Source organism: Anolis carolinensis, chromosome 2 (assembly GCF_035594765.1).
Source record: "Anolis carolinensis isolate JA03-04 chromosome 2, rAnoCar3.1.pri, whole genome shotgun sequence".
Classification (NCBI taxonomy): Eukaryota; Metazoa; Chordata; class Lepidosauria; order Squamata; family Dactyloidae; genus Anolis; species Anolis carolinensis.
Genome location: NC_085842.1, coordinates 243,175,127 through 243,188,182, shown reverse-complemented (window position 1 = coordinate 243,188,182; position 13,056 = coordinate 243,175,127). Strand labels below are relative to the sequence as shown.

The 13,056-nt window shown below is 40.7% G+C and overlaps 1 protein-coding gene across 1 annotated transcript in view; it reads left to right on the top strand.

The window, feature by feature from the left end:
• Nucleotides 1-1,575: 1,575 nt before the first annotated feature.
• kank1 (KN motif and ankyrin repeat domains 1) overlaps nt 1,576-13,056 on the top strand; it is a 122,288-nt gene continuing 110,807 nt past the window's right edge. Inside the window, exon 1 of the mRNA XM_062971963.1 lies at nt 1,576-1,714. The gene's annotated coding sequence lies outside the window, so the exon portion shown is untranslated. The remainder of the gene's footprint in view (nt 1,715-13,056) is intronic.

Below are 13,056 nucleotides of genomic sequence, written 5' to 3'. Positions count from 1 at the left end.
GCTCTTCGGCTTATAAATGGAGATGAGCACCAACCCCCGGTCACGACTGGACTTAACATCAGGGGAAAACCTTTACCTTTACCTATTTATTTATTTATTTATTTATTTATTTCCAACATTTATATCCCACCCTTCTCACCCGAAGGGACTCAGGGCGGCGTACACAGTTGGCAACAATTCGATGCCTACACATAATTAAAACAGCAATGAAAATCTAATTAAAACAATATAAAAATATAAAACATATGATTAAAAATCCATTCATCCAAAATCCTCGTGCTGTAGCCGTAAGTCAGTCCGGGTCATCTTTATCATTTAATCTTCAAAAGCCTGGGCACATAGCCATGTTTTCAGGGCTTTTCTAAAACTCAAATGGATTGGGGATTGTCATACCTATGAATCCAGGGAGCGGGGTCAGCTCCCGCTGTTAGCCCCAGCTTCTGCCAACCTAGCAGTTCGAAAACATGCCAATGTGAGTAGATCAATAGGTACCGCTCCGGCGGGAAGGTAACCGCGCTCCATGCAGTCATGCCGGCCACATGACCTTGGAGGTGTCTATGGATAACGCTGGTTCTTCAGCTTAGAAATGGAGATGAGCACCGACCTCCAGAGTCGGTCACGACTGGACTTAACATCGGGGGAAACCTTTACCTTTACCTATGAATCCAGGGAGCGGGGTGAGCTTTTGCTGTTAGCCCCAGCTTCTACCAACCTAGCAGTTCGAAAACAGGCAAACGTGAGTAGATCAATAGGTACTGCTCCGGCAGGAAGGTAACAGCACTCCATGTAGTCATGTTGGCCACAAGACCTTGAAGGTGTTTACGGACAACGCTGGCTCTTCGGCTTAGAAATGGAGGTGAGCACCGACCCCCAGAGTCAGATACGACTAGACTTAATATCAGGGGAAAACCTTTACTTTTTGATATTTGTAACCTTCCCTAAAACCATGGAGTAAATTTAAGAAAGCCTTCTCATGTTTTGTGATAGAACCAATTTGGATAGAGCCAGGGCCAGTCTTCTTTCTCTGGAGTTTGGTTACTACACACAACTTTCCATTTGGCACAGGAAGCGAAGCCAAGAGGCAGCTAGCTGTCTTTCTTTCTTTCTTTCTTTCTTTCTTTCTTTCTTTCTTTCTTTCTTTCTTTCTTTCTTTCTTTCTTTCTTTCTTTCTTTCTTTCTTTCTTTCTTTCTTTCTTTCTTTCTTTCTTTCTTTCTTTCTTTCTTTCTTTCTTTCTTTCTTTCTTTCTTTCTTTCTTTCTTCCTTCCTTCCTTCCTTCCTTCCTTCCTTCCTTCCTTCCTTCCTTCCTTCCTTCCTTTCTGTGCTTCCTGGTGATTGTCTTGGTGCCAAGCGGGGCTTCTTCTTCCTCTCCTCGGTGCCTTTCCACAGGTCAGTCCGTGTTCAACAACTCCAACACTCACTCACACAACCCAGGGGTGGGTCATGTGACGGGTCCAAGGCTTCGCGGAGGGGGCGGGAGCGGGCTGGGCGCATTGTTGGTTTGGGGCAGCGGCGCGCAGACGCAGTGCGGCGGAGCCGGGTGTGTATGTGTGTGAGCGTCTTTCTGCCTATCTATGTGCGTGAGAGAGGGAGCAAAAGAGACAAGAGAGAGGGCTGCTACAAAGAAACACGCGAGGAGTTTGTTTGCAGGAGAAACTCTGACTCAGCCCGAGTTGGAGGCGGCGACTTCTCTTTCGCAGGTTGCAGAGCAGCGAGGTGAGTCCGGCGCTCTTTCTCCAGGGGAGAGGGGCTTCTTTCGGACTGTTTTGAGAACCCGAGGAAAGGAGGCAAGGAGGGTTTGGTCACATTCTGCAGCTGGAGGCGCGCAAAAGGCCCTGAGGCCAGGCATGGGCCAACTTCGGCCCTCCGTCCAGCTGTTTTGGACTTCAACTCCCGCAATTCCTAACAGCCGGTAGGCTGTTAGGAATTGCGGGAGTTGAAGTCCAAAACACCTGGACGGAGGGCCGAAGTTGGCCCATGCCTGGCCTAAGGCTCACTTTTAGCGCCCCAGAGCCAATTTGAACCCCTTCTTTTCCAAATGTTTACGCTTCACTCCTGTCCTTTTGTCGCTCCTGCTGGATGTGTTGTCGAAGGCTTTCATGGCCGGAATCACTGGGTTGCTGTGACTTTTTCGGGCTGTATGGCCATGTTCCAGAAGCATTCTCTCCTGACGTTTCTCCCACATCTATGGCAGGCATCCTCAGAGGTTGTGAGGTCTGTTGGAAACTTGTCAAGTGGAATAATGTCCAGGGTGGGAGAAAAAAACTCTTGTCTGTTGGAGGCAAGTGTGAATTTTTCAATTAGGTAATCACCTTGATTAGCAGTGAATAGACTTGCAACTTCATGGCCTGGCTGATTCCTGCCTGGAGGAAATCCTTTGTTGGGAGGTGTTAGCTAGCCCCGATTATTTCATGTCTGGAATTCTTCTGTTTTCAGAGTGTTGTTCGTTATTTACTATCCTGATTTTAGATGAGTTTAGAGTTTGGGACAATTTCAACAGAAAGGAGGAAACCATGAAAATGAGCAAAATCTGGCTACCAGTATTTTAAAAAACTCTAAAATCAGGACGGTAAATAAAGAACAACACTCCGAAATCAGGGGAATTCCAGACAGGAAACAATTAGGGCCAACTAACACCTCCCAACAAAGGATTCCCCCAGGCAGAAATCAGCCGGGCCTTGAAGCTGCAAGGCTTTTCAGTGCTAATCAAGGTGGCCAATTGCAACATTCACACTTTCCTCACACTAGACAGGAGTCCTTTCTCCCACCCTGGATCTTCCCTTTCCTAGTTTCCAATATACCTCACAACCTCTGAGGATGCCTGCCATAGATATGGGCGAAAGGTCAGGAGAGAATGCTTCTGGAACATGGCCATACAGCCCGGAAAACTCACAGCAACCTAAAGGCTGGGATGTTGTCATGTCAGTGCCTGCAAAGCCTGAGGCTGCCGCCCCAGCAGCACGTGTTTTCCTCTTGTGTTTTCTCTTTCAGCTTGGGAGTTCCCCTTCACTTGACATTGCTGTGACCAGTGCCCTGAGGGCACATCTACACTGTAACATCAATGCTGCTTGACCCCATGTTGCCAGGGCTCAGTGCTGTGCCATCATGGGTGCTGTAGCCTGACAAGGTCTTGAGCCTTCTCTGCCACACAGTCCTGGTTCCTCTCTAAACTCCAAACTCCACATTCCAGGATTCCTCAGCACTGAGCCCTGGCTGTGCAAGTGGGGTCAAACTGCAACCATTCTAAATTGTATATCAGGCATAGGCAAACTTCGGCCCTCCAGGTATTTTGGACTCCCAACTCCCAACTGAAGTCCTGCCTGACTGCCACACATTTTGATTGTCACTTCAGGCCCATGCATTACCTCCTCCTTTTGAATGACTTTGATTCTAGTTTTGGTGAAGGGAAAAGCATGCATGGTGGTCAAAATGGTCTTCCTCTTATACTGCTCACTCAGTTCTCCTCGCAGGCATCCATCCCGCGTGAAAGGGGTGGTGTACATAAATCACCAGAGATTGAAGTTCTTCTCAAAGTGAGTTACTCTATCTTTCATAGAAAGGTAATTTATATGTAAGCCTAGACAAAAGGGAAAAGAAACAACTCTCAATTAAAAAAAAATCCTAAATGTGAAATAAGCTTTGGAACACAGCATTCAGAAACATTTGACTGTTGACAATCTTTGTGACCCGGTAGGCTGTTAGGAATTGTGGGAGTTGAAGCCTAAAACACCTGGAGGGCCGAAGTTTGCCCATGCCTTGTGTAGATACACCCTGACTTTAATTTTATGCTATCTTTCTCTCAATATAGGAGCCTTAAGATGCACCTGCTCTTTCGGGTGAATGCAATTTGACCCCACATTTACTGTCATGGCTCAGTGCTGTGGAATAATGGAAATTTTCATTTGGTGAGGCACTGGCAATATTTAGCAAAGAAGGCTAAAAACCTCATAAAACTACAAATCCCAGGGTTCTATAACATTGAGCAATAACAGTTAAAGTGGTGTCAAACTTACACTGGGTGCATCTCCGCTGTAGAATGAATGCCGCTCGACCCCACTTGAAGTGCCATGGCTCAGTGCTATGCAATCATGGGAGCTGTAGTTTGACAAGGTCTTTAGCCTTCTCTGCCTAACAGTGCTGGTGCCTCACCAGACTACAACTCCTGTCATTCCATAGTACTGAGCCATGGCTGTTCTAGTGGGGTCAAACTGCATTAATTCTAAAATGTAGGTGCACTCTATGCTATGGCTTTCCTTTGCAGTCTTATCTGCAAAGGAAAGCCATAGCATAGACTTCTTAAAGTCCTTTCTTTCTTTCTTTTGGCTCACTTCTCCCTCATTTCTTTGAAACAGTAGGGATGAGGGAGGCTTTTGTTCTGGAAACTTCAAAGGTATTTGAACTGGGAGGGCACACTTCTAGAGGAATTTTTTTTAACCAAAAGGTGCCTGTCAGCACATCATTGTGTCGGCTTTCTTTTATTCCCTTCCCCTTGCTGAAGGAAGAAAAGAATGAAACTTTATTTCCCTCTTTTCTGGCCGCTCTGCACGTGAGTCAGCTAATGAAGCTGCATTTTATGCATAGCTGGAAGCTTATTGATCTCCTGCTCAGTGTCATTACTCGCAGGTTTGGCTTAAGCAGCCTGTTGGGAGCTTGTAGGAAAATTGAAATCCCCTTTTGGGGGTGTGGGGAAGGATAGCCTCCTAATTGAATAGTGAATTTTACTTGCAAATTAATAATAACACATGCTTAGGCAGCTCCAGATCCAAACCATGTAATAATAGTTATATGTGTTACTTCTACCGGCAGAGAAACCTTGCAGGCATCATAGTTTATGTGGTGCTTGATGATGGTTATAAACAGATAAACCTGTGAATGTGGTGTAGTAGTTTGAGCACTGGATTACACTATATAAAAACATTTGAATTTTTTTCTGTTCCTGGTTTGAAAGTGTTATTTCCTGTTTAATTGTGTGGTACATACTTTGAAAGTAGTTGTTATGCTCCAGAAACTTGGTTTTTGTGTCTGCCACAAGCTATGTTAAATTGATTGAGACTCTGTGAGATCTTTATTGAAAAACGATAGCAAAATGTGCTGCAGGATGTCCCGTGAAAACAAAGTTTTTGCAGTTTAATAAACTCTTTCTGATACTGTTGTGTTATCCGGGCGGAGGCCAAAAGGGGGTGCTAGACGGAGAAGGATAGTACATTATAGGAGTAAAACCATTTTCCCTATTTTCACTGGTTATTCCCCCTCCCCACTTCCCATTTCATAAATGAGGGTTGTTTCCACAATGGTGAAATGGGAGTGGGGATAACAGGAAAACAGGGGAATGATTTAACTCCTTCAACTCCCTCCCCCTGTAAAATGGACTATTCTTCTCTGTCTGCTAGTGCCTCCTTTTGGCCTCTGCCCGGATAATGAAACAGTACCCCTTTTTCATGTTTTTATGACAGAACCAATTAGAAATGACATTTATAACCCAGGAGCAAAAATTGTGTTATATAATGTTATGACTCTGGAGACCAGGGTTCAAATCCCTTCTTAGCCATGGACACTTTATGACTTTTGATAAGTCACACTGTCTTGGCCTCAGAGGAAGGTAATGGCAACTCCTCTCTGAGCAAATGAAGAAAACCCCCTGATAGGGTGGCCTTAGGGTTGCCGTAAGTCAGAAATGACTTGAATGCTCACAACAACATGGAGATGCAGTATGACCCCTGTTTCATGGGTCAGGTTTCCACAGTTTCATTTTTCCACATCCAACAAAATTTATAATACCTACGTATCTTTTAGGTCCTCCAGTGTGACTCTGTGGTATCTTTGGGCCAGAAGTCCATTTCAGTAGGGTTTGTTGTTTATGGTTTTGTGCATCTAGGACCGTATTCTCATAGATATGTGAATTGTACTGTATATCTAAAAAAGAAATAGCAAGACCATGTTCCCAGGCATTTGATGAATGAACCTGGATAGACTACTGAATTCTTACGTATTCCAGTTCATATTTTACAGTCATGTTCAAACAAGAACAATCCATTAACATTATGCCCTTTTCAGGGTCCATTTAACTAGACAAAAAGTTTTTGGGTTGAGCCCAGTGGTAACTTTACTTCTCTTATGTGCATTGTTTGCCTGCCACTGCTGCTCCTGTGAAGTGATTGTGATCCTTTCATTTCATTATGACTGTGGATCCCTCATGAAATATAAGAACATTAAATATCTCTGTATTCCCTGTGTTGATATATAACATGGCAGTCATGTATGTTTCTAGGATTGAGCCATAGCCCTTATTCCAGGGCTGAAGTCGATTTAGCATGAACAGAAACAGTGCCTTGGGTTCTTTCCAGATTTCTGTCTTTTAGAGTTACTCATCTGTGGTTGACCCTACGCATATGTAAACAAGGATAAAAGAGTTAGTCAATGCCACATTTACATGTAAGTACAGGAATGTGCTTATTCTAGTTCCCATATCTTCCTTTTTAATCATTGCTGAATTAATAAGTTTTGTTAGGCAGAGTAAACTTGGGCTGCAGTCCTATACATGTTTACTTAGAAATAAGGGCCATTGAACATAGTGGTGTTTTTGCTGGATTACACATATGCAGCTGGTACTGTGAGTAATATTTACCCAATTATGAGGCATAAATGCATTACTGAGTTCTTGACTATTCTGCTCATTTTTTATGTCTTCCCTTATTGTATTGCATAGTGATCGTGCTGATTTAACTTAAAGGCTTATAGCAGTTATACTACTTGTTTTAGTGCCCTGGGTTTGAAGACTTGCATTGTACTTTAGTTCTATTGAGTTAAGTGCTTCTCTAACTAAAGACATTCACAAGAATGGGATATGGCCCAGTGGCTTGGTTATCACTGGGATACCTCCTTCAAGTTTCTTGCTTGTTTCTTGTACATTTCTCAAAAGAATAAAAGCTCTCTTACATCCTGTAGATAGCACTGTATGTCTGGAGGGAAGGCTTATCACTTGTTTATAGTTGGGTCCAGAGACTTTCAAGTTAGTTTCATGGAGAAAAAAATAATTTATCGTCAAGAGCAGAGCATTAGTGGGTACCCACCTTAGAGTTGGATTATTATTATTATTATTATTATTATTATTATTATTATTGTATTTATTTATACCCCACTTTATCTCCCCCGAAGGGGACCCAAAGTGGCTTAACATTAGCATAGCCATTTAAAATATACAAATATACGAACATTAAAACAGGATTAAATATCAACAGTATTAAAAATCATGAGCATTGTAATACTGTGAGCCTTATGGGGGAAATGAAAAGCAAGCATATACTGTAGTTCATGTGTACATTTCCCACCTTCTCTGTATTGGCTGTATTAGCTTTAATATATTCACTCTAGACATTGCTTGTGGAGAACCGTTTTACAAGTACCATAATATGGGAATGGAGAGAGAAATACAGTACTCTATCATGTAGCTCTATTTCAGTTTTCATAGTGATCTCACTGTGTTCTAAATAGATAGTGAATTCAACCAGAAGTCTATGCCAAAGCATGGGAAATGAGATGGTGCTAAAGTAGTTGCCATAGGGGACAAGAGTAGCCTTCTAAGAGCACCTTCTGACACTTACCTGTGAAACAGGAGACAGAGGACAGAACAGTGCCACCTATATCCAGTTCATATAGCTGTGTTCCAGAAGGGAAGTAGTGACAAAAATGGCAATTATTTGAGACCTTTACCTGTTCTTATTTGTGTGTTTGGGGAACAGTTATCTGTGAGGGTGAACAAGATGTTTCCATTGATAAGAGTTGCTCTGATACTAACCTACTCAGTTACCTTGGCTTGATAATCCTTTTTGTCAAAATATAGGGTGCCAGTCTGTCTATTCATCCATCCACCCACAGCTGAATAAGCATGTGTTGTGATCCCTGGGTCTAGAAATTCAAACTTTTCCTAGAAATTTAGAAACTTGGTGAACTTGGTCCATAGCTGTCATTGTTAATTCTGCAGCTATGCACTCACAGCAGTTGTTAAATATAGAAGCTGCCCTCTTCTTTGGTATTACATCTCTTTAAATCAGGCATGGGCAAACTTCAGCCTGTCCAGGTGTTTTGGACTTCAACTCCCACAATTCACAACAGTCTTCTGGCAGTCAAGAATTGTGGGAGCTAAAGTCCAAAACACCTGGAAGTTTGCCCATGCCTGCTTTAAGTAATTTTTGTAGCTACTGTTTGGCTTATCATCTAGAAGATCTCAGCAAATTTTGCATTGTAAGACACATTCAAATGTGTTTCCTCTGATGAAAATTGCAAATTTGTTGGTTTCTTGTATTCATCAATGTCTTTGAAAAAAGGAAACCATATAGCCATATAGCTTTACTTTCTTCCTTTTGAACTGTAATACCCTTTGGGCTTTCCATTCTTGCTGTGTATGGCCTATCTTAAATAATAGATGTAGGAAGTGAAATGAAAACTCCCCAGTGAAGAATTTGCTTAGTAACTGATGCAAGCTGTGTGTGTATGTGTGCTGCTTGTAGCTGTTAGAAATGGGCAGCAATTCTTGGCTTTGGTTTTATAGAGACACAATCAGTTAATTGGGAAGAATTGTAAACTTGTGTTGTCAGCAGCACTCAGTAGATTCAGTCACATAGTTAATGGAATTAAGTAATGAGATTTATTTTGATATTAACCATTTAATGAGATGGGGGTGAGGTCAGGGTTCCTTCTGAAATGGTTTGTAAGTCAATGGAGACATGTGTTTAACTCTGTTATTTTAACTTCTTATCAGATAAAATTGCTCTTCTTTGGGTTGGGAATGTATTTCTGATAGACAGAATCATAAAATTCCTTTTCGGCAGGATACATTTCAGTGTTTTACATGGATTCCTGCTTCTGTCATATGGCAGAGCAATGTTTGAACTATCTGATGTAGGGGTCTGGCAAGCTCCCCCCTCCTTCCAGATGCACTAGTGGCCAGCAACATATTTGTGCCTATTGGCTACAGTAGACATCACTTTCCTGGAAAACTTCCATAGACTGACATTGATCCACGGATGCAACCTTGAGCAGGGCTGTGGTAGAGGATAATGGAAATTAAATGCAGCACATAAATTAACTGACTTGGTGTCCTTTCATGAAAATGATGTGCAAATCAGGAGTGCTGGGCTGCTAATTAAACAAAGTATCTGAGGTGCTTCCATTCATTGCACTTTCCTTCTTTAGTCCTTTTTTCTACATTAATTATTTCAGTTATTGGATACAATGGCATTACTGGGGGAAAGTGCTGAAGGCACAAATCTTACTGAGAGTGGCAACAAAATGACTATACATTTTTGTGCTGTTTTTCAGCAGACATTTACTATGTTTTATAAAAAAAAAATCCCTGTAATCAGATATAATCACAAAAGCCCAGCTTACATGTAGTGGTTCAGTATACCCAAAAGGGCAAAAATTCAAGTCTAATTTATTTTTAACCTTCTCTTGCACATGTGATCAGAAATGTTGCAATGATTCTTCAAATCATTGGTCCTTTTACCTGTATATCCTATAAGCACACAGTGCTGTTTTGTTACTGTCAATATTTTCTGGTATTTTAGTTACCGTACTGTGGTACACTCTGGTATTGAAGGAGGTCTATGAGAGTGACACCATGAGATGACACCAATCCCGGTAACACTGCTGCTTGAGTAAATCAAAACCAGTTGACTGATAATGTGTTTTATTTAACATAGTTACATTTAGTTCTTGAGAGTTGGTTGGTGTTTTAGATTTTGTAGTTGTGTGCCTTAAAGTTTTTTCTGATGTAGAGTTGGCATATCTTTGGGCTTTCTTAACAGGTTTTGTTCCTTGGTGACTGAGAGACTGTGACTTCCAAAGGCCACCGGTGGGTTTCCATGGCTAGGCGAGATTCTCTCATGGTCTCCCAAAATCTTAGTCCAAAACTCAGATCGCAACATGAAACCAACTCTTAGATTTATCTCTAGTGAAGATTATTAAGCCAATTTTTGACCCTTTATATGGCTGTTTATTGTAAGACCATTAAGCTTATAACTTTACATAAACATAAAAAACCTAAAGTGAAAAATAAAAAAAAACCACACAGCTTAACTCATGGAAGTTGACAGCATCCTCCTCCTCCGAACTGATTCCTGACACTCCAATGCAGTTATTTTCCCTTTTGCTTTGTGGAAGGATTTCTGCTTAAGTCACAGCCTTTCGTGTATATTGAAGCTTTCAGCATTCTGCCCTCCACTGATCCATTATTGACATTAGAGATTGGATTTTGCCTCTTAAGTAATTGACCATAATGTTGAGGAGCATTTAGATTTCCCATAGGGATTGAGCAAGACATTAAGGACATTGTGTAGAGTTTGGGATCGCTTGTTATTTCTGTGTTTCCTGTATCAAATAATTGGAGATACATCCTCAGGAGTATGACACATGGGCTACTTAGGTTGTGCTAGAACTATATAAATACAGTGCAGAGTCTCATGCAGCAAAACCAGCCTGTATATAGTATTTTGTCATTCCAAATTGTGAATAAATTACAAAGCAAAGCCAACAGGAAGCACCCTAGAAACTAGAAAAATATTACAGCATGAGTTTTCATGAGTTATAGTTCTCTTTATTAGATACGTGGACTGCCATCCAGAATTTTGGATAAGTGTGTGATTAGCATAGAAATGTAATTAGGGAGATCAGAGGAAAATTGAATGTGGGGAGTGCTGGCCTTGAAAGTTACTATATATATTGTCCTAGAAGTCAACCCCATGTATAAGCCATGGGCAGGCTTTGGAATCAGAATTGTGAATTTTGATGTGGTCTGCATATAAATCAAGGATCATTCTACAACGAGGAGAAAGCACCAATGTCATCTGAGAGGGGCCAAGTGACTGGCTACTACTGCAACTATGTTCCCACCCGGGCGTTCAAAAAGTCCAGAAGTGGTGCCATGGTGGATACGGTAGAGAGGGTTGGTGCTTCTTTCAGGCTCTCCCAGAATGGGCTAAGCTCTTGCCTTTTGCCATTCTTTTTAGAGAAGGGAATTGTTATTTTTTTTTATAATAGCTAAGGTGCTGTTCTTACATTGACCCATGGTTAAGTTGACTCAGGTTTTTGGTTGGGTATTTTGGCTAAAATTTCTAGATTAATACGTGAGTATATAGGACATATTCTTAACATTGGGTCAAGGTGTTGCAAATGACAGAAACAACTTGGCCCCAAGTGAGCAAACTTAACACTGATAAGGAACTGCTTTCCTGATTTAAAAAGGCAATATTCCTGATGAATTATAACTCAAAGCAAAGTCCCTTGCTTTGATCTGCTTTTGAAGTGTTGGGCATTCTAGATTACTTTGTGTACTTATAGACTTCGTTTGTGTGATACGTAGAAATCTAACCAGACATTCATTTGCTGACCTAAGAAGGTTCATTTGAAAGCTATTTCCTTAAATACATTGTGCATAATCTGTTTTTAAAGGAATATGTATAATTGATTCAGGAAACTTAAAGTGAGTACTGTTAAGAAAAAACTGAACTTGAGAGACATGGATGCCCAAGCTATTATGTTCTCCACCTTTTCACTAATTATACTTCCAAAACTCTTGAGTTAGTTGGTTCATAAACTGAATTTTGGAAATTCTTCAATGGGTAGTAAGCATTCCAGTGAAGTAACAGATTTCAACATTTTCATAATTCAAACCAAAATAAATGGCAGGTTAATCTTTATATGTCTGTTTGCACAATTTATATGACTAATCAGCCAAATTCCACTATCTCTTCCCTTACAGTACAAGCAACAGGCTGACTCCCTTGACAAACAGGCATTTTTGTTGCTGGTTGCTTCCTCTGCTTGTGGTGCGTGTCAGTTCCACTGCATGTGTAAGACACCCAGTTACTACAACATTTTTCAAGGATTAAACTGATTTTGAGAAACCAGTAGAGAGTACTTAGCCCTGAATGTGGTTTTGGTTTGGGGGAGGGTAATGATGACTTAATCTGTTTGAAAGACTCGAGTGTTGCTGTTGTTGTTGTTGTTGTTGTTGTTGTTGTTGTTGTTGTTGTTATGCTTATTTATTCCCCCTTTCTCTCTATAAAAGAGACTCCATGATTTTCAATTAAAATACTCAAGGTAAGTGATTTGGTTTCTAGTATGATTTGATTTCAGGTATCCCCTGTATCAAAAACACATACAGTAGAGTCTCTCTTATCCAACATAAACCGGGCGGCAGAACGTTGGATAAGCAAATATGTTGGATAATAAGGAGATATTAAGGAGAAGCCCATTTAAACATCAAATTAGGTTATGATTTTACAAATTAAGCACCAAAACATCATGTTATACAACAAATTTGACAGGAAAAGTAGTTCAATATGCAGTAATGCTACGTAGTAATTACTGTATTTATGAATTTAGCACCAAAAAATCACGATACGTATATTGAAAACATTGACTACAAAAATGCGTTGGATAATCCAGAACGTTGGATAAGCGAATGTTGGATAAGTGAGACTCTACTGTATATAAATAAAAAAGAGAACACACAGTGCTGTCTATGTAAAGAGGGCATTTTTGTATGAAAATTGGAATCATATCTAATTTGGGGGGCCATTATATGAAAATTAGCAAAGCTAAACTGTAACTTGAATTCTTGTCCTGAATTAATGCATTTTCCCAGTTCAACTACTGTACTAACTCTCCCTGTTTCTGGAGAATCAGACTTAACAATAGCTACTTGTTATAAAGTGGGTTCAGATGACACCTTCCCCATCCAACATTGAAAACAGATGTAAGAATAACAGAAGGTTGTGTTGGCTAGCTCTCTCATATTCCATGATCTTATCTCCCAGGCATGTCCTCACCATGGAGGAATCCTTACATGTGTAAATCATGTTAAACTACCAATGAATGGTACAGGCTAACCAATGCAACCTTCTTATATCTGAATTACCCCTATACATTATATATATCCATTTATCTGAATTCCCCCTGTAGTGACATATAAGGGTTGGGTAATTGCAAGCACTCTATATGAGTCTCTTTCTCAATTCATAGTGGTGATGATATCTACAATTTAAAATCCAAAATGG